Genomic DNA, 9,258 nt, shown 5'->3' with positions numbered 1-9,258 from the left:
TAAAACACTTCAGAGTGTGCTATTATGGAAAAATAATAGACTCAAAGTCAGACTCAAAGCGGAGCTACTGTAACCACCTCAATGATTATTTTCCTACGACAGTATGTCCTGAAATGATTTATTCCTCTTGCACCACAGCGAGTTCATTAATGTATTAAAGAATGACACTTTTTAACATTAAATGGTCTGCACTTATATAGCACTTTTTTCCAAAGCACTTTACACTGTGTCTCATTCACCCATCAATGGTAGCACAGCTGCCATGCAAGGCAATAACTTGCCATCGGGAGCAATTTGGGGTTCAGTGTCTTGCCCAAGGACACTTTGGCATGTGGAGTCACATGGGCCGGGAATCAAACCGCCAGCCCTACAATTAGCGGATAACCTGCTCTACCACCTGAGCCACCACCGCCCATACATTAAAACCCCTGACAGGTGAAGTAAATATCATTGGTTATCTCGTTACAGTTGCAGTGGTCAAGGGGTGGGATATATTAGGCAGCAAGTGAATAGTCAGTTCTCGAAGGTAATGAGTTGGAAGAAGGAAACATGGGCAAGCGTAAGGATCTGAGTAACTTTGACAAGGGACAATATGTGATGGCTAGACGACTGGGTCAGAGCAATGCAGTCTGGGCAGTAACTAATGCAATATCTGTACAGTTGCAATCAAAATGATTCGACCCCCATCGCAAATCAGGTTTATTGTAAAAATGTACAGACTTTCAGCTGTTTGCGATAAACAAATCAAACACAAGCAATTGAAATAGTTCAACACAACGAATTCTGCAAGTGGTTTCCACAAATTCAACTGAAAATGCAACTTATAATGACTTCTCCAGTTTCAAAATTATTTAACCCCTTCATGGCGAGCATCTTTAGTACTTAGTAGAGCTCCTTTTGCTGTTATGACCTGCTGCAAATGAGATGCAGAGCTTCTGGTAGTGTTCCTGAGGAATCTTAGCCCGTTCCTCATGAGCATTGGTCTCCAGTTCAGTAATATTCTTGGGTTTACGTGCTGAAACCACCTTCTTCAAATCCCACCAGAGATTTATGGGGTTCAAGTCAGGTGACTGTGATGGTCCTGTAAAATCTTCCAGGACTACTTCTGCAACCAAGCCTTAGTGGAATTTGAGGTATGCTTGGGATCATTGTCCTGCTGGAAGGTTCAATGACGCTCAAGCTTCAGCTTCCTCGCAGATGACATGATGTTTTCTCCTAGGATTTCCTGATACTTCAGTGAATCCATCTTGCCTTCCACACACTGCAGGTTTCCAGTGCCAGAGGATTCAAAGCAGCCGCAGAGCATCACCGAGCCTCCACCATGCTTGACTGTGGATAGAGTGTTCTTTCTTCATTCTTCTTCCTCCAGACATACCGCTGATCCAGCATGCTGAAAAGTTCCAGTTTTGTTTCATCGCTCCACAGAACAGACTCCAAAATCTTCTGTGGCTTATTTATATGATTTTGAGCCGACTTTTCTTGTGCTTTTGGGTCAGTAGTGGTGTACGTCTTGGAGTTCTGGCATGGAAACCTTCTGCGTTTAGTACGTGTCTTACTGCGCTCACTGTAACCTCAGTTCCTGTTTCCACCAAGTCTTTCTGCAGGTCTTTTGCAGTCACTCGAGGGTTTTTCACAACCTGCCTGTACTGCCTTGTGTTTTTTGCACACGTTTGCACATGCACTTTATGTAGAAATGTGTAGGTCTTATTTAGTTCTGTGTCGTCTCATGTAGTTAGTATGTTGTTTTATTCATGTTGATGTTATTTTTGACTCATACCACCTACCTAAATATTGTTGCAGACCATGTACACCCCTTCATGGCAACGGTATTCCCTAATGCCAATGGCCTCTTTCAGAAGGATAATACTCCCTGCTACACTGCGAAAATTGTTCAGGAATGGTCCGAGGAACATGACAAAGAGTGCAGGGTGTTGATTCCGCCTCCAAATCTCCAGATCTCAATCCAATCGAGCATCTGTGGTGTGTGCTGGACAAAACTCTGATCCATGGAGGCCCCACCTCGCAACTTACAGGACTTAGAATATCTGCTGCTAACGTCTTGGTGCCAGATACCACAGCACACCTTCAGAGGTCTTGTGAAGTCCATGCCTCGACGGGTCAGAGCTGTTTTGGCGGCAAAATGGGGAACTTCATAACATTAGGCAGGTGGTTTTAATTTTACGGCTGATCGGTGTAGCTACATTCAATGTTTTGGAATGTCCATAAAGCGAGTTTACACTCTTTTGATTTTTTTCTTTCTGCCCCAGATATGAAGGCTTCATGATTGCTGCTTCCTCACAATCTTTCGATGTTAGTTACCTAATTTAGTTATGTAAATTGAACTTTATATTCTTTCTTTTCTTTTCTTTCCTTTCTATTCTGTAAATGACAGTAAAGTGTACTTTTTTGCATATCTATTTTAAAAAATCAAGGTGGTCCGGGAGCCCTAAGAATCCACTTATGCTAATTATAGCAAGAAACATCTCTGCCTCTGACTGTTACAATGAGCAGACCCTGGAAACTTCTTCCAACAATCTTAAATAAACATCTCCTCACAGAAAACATCACCGTATCAACAATTACACACGGTTTTTAATCTGTTTATGTGGCATGTCTGATATACAAATCCCTGTGTGTGCATTAATATAAACCTGTGATTTAAATTACAGCCAGAGCTGCTGTCAGAGCTGCTGGTTTCAAAAAATGAATCAACATCTGACCAATCATAGCTTTGAGCTGTAGTATAAATTTGCATATTTCACAATATAATGTTTGGAGCTTCCAGTAAATAAATTCTTTATGCTATATCACGAACTGTGTGTGATGAAATGCAGGAAACTCGCTTGTGCAGTGTTCATTCTACAGTATAGCCTTCTGAGAAACTATTACAGCGGCATGAATATGTAGCTAAGCTGCTGTTTTTCGACAAAAGAGTGGACATGTCCCTAACGTCGCCGAGTACTACGATTCCAATTTAAATGCGTATTTCATTAGATTTCATATGAATCTTCTATATAAACTAAATTCAACCCACAGACTGTATTTAAAGTCTTTACTAATAAATACAACCTCAGTGGACTCCTTTTATGGCAGTAAATAAAGACCTTCAACTCATAAAGCTGCCTCAGCTTCACTGATTGCAGTAACTTCGGTTTTAATATGAATTTTTCGTAGTAATAAATACATAACTATCAGAGCTGAGAATATATTATTATGGATAACACTGAATATTTATGTTTTAACTCTTAGTTCTGAACAGTATCACTTTATTTGTAGTCATATGATACTGGAAACCAACACATGGAGGAAAACCCCCTCTTACACGCCAGTTACATACTGTAGCACTCATATACTCACACGTCTAACACACTTGGAGTAAGGAATTAAACACTTGGGGGAGTGCTGCTACAGGCAAGTAATCAAGGACATGAAGTGGAGTTACTGTTACCATCCTGAAGTTGATTATTTTCCTATAACAGTATGTCCAGTAGTATTTATTCCTCTTATAGTATATGACGGCTGTTTGCCAACATTTACCATTTTCATACTGTATATTAAAAAAAAAAAAACCACACACATCTGTTTATAGTCACTTACTGTATAGCAGCTATCTATAAACAGTCATTCCCCCACCAGCCTCGATTTCTTTCTCTCGTCTCAATCATAAATTATTTTAAAACATTTCCACATTATTTAGATGGGTTTTTTTTAATTACTTAAAATTGCACAGCATATAAATAATGTTTTTTTTTTTCTAAATAGTAAATGGTACTATTTGGTATGTGTAGGAATATCATGAGTAAAAAAAATAAATAAATAAACAAACAACAACAACACCAAAAAAACAAACAAACAAACAAAAAACACATTACACCCGAAATTAAAATCTTCCAGTGGGCTTATACACAAAAAAATGTTAACATTCAGGTGTAAAATATTTAATTTTGCCCACAAATTAAAGGAACTATCATTTTATTTGTTTTAACAAAATATTGCAATATTCTTGACATGTATGGAATTTACACTGTTTAGAATTCTTTATCTCTTTAAAAATAGTTCAGAAACTACTACTACTACTACTACTTCTACTACTACTACTAATAATAACAATAATAATAATAATGATGTTAAATAAATACAGTATCAGTCCTGTGATTTGTAGGTGATTTACATCTTATATATTTCTTTTTAAAAAAAGCTCTAAATTGACTTAATTTAAGTCTGAGACCACACTGATATTTTGGGATTTTTGTTTCAATTAAAATGTGAAATAAACAGGAGGTTTTAGAATTTTGAAATATTTAAAACAAATAACGCAAATGTTCGGTATGTTGAATATTTAATATTCAAGATTCTGCACTGTTTCTGGGTCGCTATTTGAATGTAAGCAAATTAGTGACGGCACCCATGTTAACTGCAGTGTACAAAAGGTCAGCTTGAAAGGGTTTATAAGACCAAAAGGATGCTCCCTGTCACGTTACCGAGAAACCGCAGAGCAGAAACACAAACGCAAACTCTTTTTAAAACCACTGAAACTGGAGACTCCTTCCAAATAAATGTGTCATAAACACCTTCTTATATGCATGCCCTTTTTAAAATATCAACATTTTCTTCCAATCATTTCATTAGTAGTCTTCGATTATGTGGTGCATCCCCTGTGTAATTTGTTACTATAGAAGCGGTATTTGAATGAGAACATTATTATAACAATTTATTTTTAGACAAATATATTTGATCTCTGCAAAACGTCCGCTACTCAAATCACACACCAAACACGTCCAGTGGCATGCGATATTGATTCAGTAACACTACATTCAGCCATGTGAAGTAACCGTAGGTTCCAAAGACTTTATACCAATGCCATGATTGCATGTTTCCCAGATAAACTGCCTCTTTCACATTCAAAACATTCACCCAGTGACTAGGAGGAAACATTTTTTCACTATTATGTTTAGCACACTTCATCAACTACAAAGAATAGTGGTGCTGAATTTTGTGATGTAAATGTGCAAATTCTCTTACCTTTACAAATACTGACACATTCCTCAGCATTTCAGTCGGCATACAGAGCATGCTCATAGAAAGCTTGGCAAAATTATTTATTTTGCAATCAAACACCAAGTAGGTAACAACATTCATGTCAGAATCTGCATAAGAAAAAATTCTATTGGACATGATTTCACTTACTGGAAATTTGTAAGAAACCACAAACTGTGAGAACAGCTTCACTGTGCCTTGGCATCGATTCTACAGTTCTTGGAACTGTACTGGAGGTGATGAACACCATTTTCCCCAAAAGATTTTCCCTCATTTGGTGTTTTGTCTCTTGTGATGGTGATTGATCATGAGGGCGCTGTCTCTCCAGCACGTCGGTCCAAAATCTCCAATTGGGTTGAGATTTGGTGAATGTGAAATCCATAGTATACTATTTACATCATTTTTTCATCCGTATAAAACCGTTCAGTGAGCCCTCGTGCCTTGTAGGTGGGGGTGGAGTCATCCTGAGAGAGACCACGCCCATCAAGATGGAAATGTTTTATCAAAGAATAAAGGTGATCAGTCAGAAGAACTTAGTACTGATTTACAGTTTTTCCTTCAATCCATTTGTATAAGCACATTTATATATATATATATATATATATATATATATATATATATATATATATATATATATATATATATATATATATATATTTGGCTATCTTTAGTTAATCTTCTGTAGTCATTTAGGGAAAACAAAAGACTTTGTCCTTTTATCCATGTGTACGTTGTACAGATTTGACACAATACATGATTTTGCTGTTGCTGACAACTTTGGCATGGAGGCAAAACAGCAGGAGTATGATGGTATTTGTTGTAACGTCTGACAGGATAAACGAAGCCGAGCTGTCGGATGACACAATGAATTTCTGACAATTTAATTGGATATCGTTTAGTGCGAGCAGACTAAAAGCCAGCAGCACCATCAGTTACATCCAGTTCAGTGACTTTGCCGCTGTCAGTGTGGTGTTCACATGCTGTAGGGTGTGTACGGGTGATTGACTAGTGATCATTTCATGCTAGTGCTAATAAATTCAAATCTAATTCAACTAGTTGTCAGTAAGTAAGAAGATAAGAAAATGTGTCCTCTTGCTCATATCTCCTCAACCACCTCTGGCTGAGGAGGATCAATCTCTTTTTCGACGAAAATTCAGAACGTAACTTTGAGCTAATCCTCAGAGGAGAGCGCTGTGCCGTTGTCAACATATTCAGACATAAACTTCATCGCTGGGGGACACTTTATTCTCTTGTCGCTTTTATAAGGTGCCAATCACCTCCAGCCAATCATCATCCAGGATGAACGCAACAAAAGAGGTCTTGAGTAAAGAAACAGACACAGAAAATCATTGTGTGTACACAGAAATATACACTGTAGACCAGAATGCAGCTATTAAAACATTTTAATATTTTCATCCCGACGCCTGAGCTATCCCATAATAAAAAATGATTGACAGAGCCAGGAAATGATGTCTGGCTGAAGTCAGAATGTAATTGGTCTATTATATGCTCGGTTGAGGTAAAAGTGAGTGACAGCTGTCCGGTCCGAGTTGTTACTTGCATAACAAAAAGCAAAGCAAGTCACACACACACACACAAAAAAGGCACTTAGTTCTTTTTTTTTTTAAACACCAGTGTTAATTTGAAGCAAAGTATTTAATATATCACTGATAGTAAATTGGCTAAAAGGGAAAAGAGGACTTTAATTACAGGGCAGACTGGTGGAGAATAACAGATTCTGGCAGAGTAATCAGTTCTATTACCAGCGCGAGTGGATCTGCCTCGGCCACTGATTCTTTCAAAGATAAAAGCTTTAATTGGAAATCTCTTCAGCCGGCTGTTAGGATCTCGTCTCAGCTACATTTAATATCCACTCTAAAGCTTTACGACTAAATTCCTGCAATGGATTTCATGGTAATCAGTGTTGATGGTGGTGATGATAAGGGCTGTGCTCCAGCGACCAATATATCATTATCTACTTCCACATGATACTAATACAGTAATATCTACATAGATATATTAGCATAATCAATCAATTTGATGCGCATTCACGCTTTGTCCTTAAAAAATGGCGCTGGTTATTTTATCAGGGCAGAAAGCTGACACGTTGGGTTATTTTATTTCCTTTTTATTTTTTTACTTAGACATGCAGGATGAATGAGGCACGTTATCAGCTGTAATCTATTCCAGGGGCTCAGAAATTTCAAGCATTTTTCAAACATATTGTTCATTCATCTTCAGTAACCTCTTTATCCTGGTCAGGATGGCGGTGGATCCGAAGTCTATCCGAAGGAACCCTGGGCATGAGGCACTATGCGTAGACTCGTTTACAACTACAGACTATTTATCATAGCCAATCCACTTAACACTATGGTTTTGGCAGGTGGGAGGAAACCAGAGAACCCAGAGGAAACCCACATGGACGCAGGGAGAACATGTGAAACTGCGCACAGACAGTAACCCGTGCTCAAGATCCAACCAGGGGCCCTGGAGCTGTGAGTCAGCAATGCTAAACACTGCACCACAATGCTGCCTGTACTTTATGTTTACACTGATTAAATCTATTTTCTGGCACATTATAAAATGAACTCGAACATTTAAAATACGTTTTGCGTTGAATCGTTTCAATATGTATCACATTGTGACTTTTGTATCATGTTGCATATTGTGTCATGTGGCAGTTGCTCATACACTCAAACAGGTTAAATCTGACAACTTTAAGGGTTCTTCAGCTTGTCTCTTTGGGGGCCAAGAACCACTTAGTAGAACCACTTTTATGCAGCTGAGAAGCATTAATTATCTAAATAACTCATGAAGCAGAGAGAGCGAGAAGAGGAGAGGCTGTTTTTTCTGATATTTATGATGGTGATGATGATGATGATGCAGATGAAGACGACGCTGATGATGACGCTGATGATGATGATCTTTATACTGTACACCTTTCCTTCTTGGATTACATTCATTCGTGTCTACACTTATATCATGCACATTTGCACTATTTTGTCACTTTTTCCTTTACTGCCATCTTACCTCATGTACAACCTAAACATAGTGTTAACCAATCAGAGAGGGTTCTAAGTAGAACCCCCTTTAAGGAGCTAAGATCCTTTAATTATCCGAATAACTCTTGAAGCAGAGTGAGAAGAAACCCTTATTTGTAACTGAAATAATGTTGACGATGATGATGATAAAAACGACAACAACGACGATGATGATGATGGCTATGATGACATCGATGAGAAGAACAAAGCTGGCGATTATGATAAAGATGATGACGAGGACAAAGCTGACGATGATTATGAAGACGACGACGTCGGTGATGTTGATCAGGATCTTAGCATACCTTTCCATTTGCACTTATATTCAATTGTACAGGACTGTCTTTGGATTCCATTCATTCATATCTCTGGATTCATGTCTGCTCATACATCATGCCATTCGCACTGTTTTGTCAATTGCACTTTTCTGCCATCCTGCCTCATTGTCTCTTTCTTGCACTATATCACTCAATGCTCCTTTCTATTTGCGCTTCTGTTTAAATGTTAACAGCATTTCTTTAGCTTTTGTACTTGTACAGTGACACTGCACAATGACAATAAAGTTGAATCTAATCTAATTTAATGATGGTGATAATGATGATGATGATGATAATGATGATGATGACAACGACGATGACACCACTTACCAATTCTTACCAAAATGTAATGTTTACCATCACTGGGGTGTATTATTTTCTTGAGGCTCCATTCTATTAAGCGTCACTCCCATAATACCGCTACGCTGTGTACGAGATAAGGATTCCAGCATGCAAGGTGAAGAACACTTAATCACACAACAGACTCAATGCTGGTGTAGGACAGTGTAAACAAATAAAGAATCCTACTGACAGCCTCTGAAATTAAATTGTATATTTAATCCCTTTGTTGTGATTTCCCCCCCCTCCTACATGACAGACTCAAATAACTTTCGCTGCTGCTAATGTAATCTATACTTTTCACATGCATTAGTAATAAGTTTGCAGACTATTATTGCAGGTCTATCGGAACTATCAAGCTTTGTGCAGTTCATTTTTTGGTTGTTTGTTTTTACAGAATACCGCCCACTGAACTTCCTTTAATAGGGTATTAATTCAATCTGGCATTAATTATACTGAATAATGGCTCCTGAAAAGACACTGCGATTGGTCAGATTTTGCTTTTGCCTCTTGGTTTAGCTCTAAAT

This window comes from Ictalurus furcatus, chromosome 7, assembly GCF_023375685.1.
Source record: "Ictalurus furcatus strain D&B chromosome 7, Billie_1.0, whole genome shotgun sequence".
Classification (NCBI taxonomy): Eukaryota; Metazoa; Chordata; class Actinopteri; order Siluriformes; family Ictaluridae; genus Ictalurus; species Ictalurus furcatus.
Note: the sequence above shows the minus strand (reverse complement) of the source record.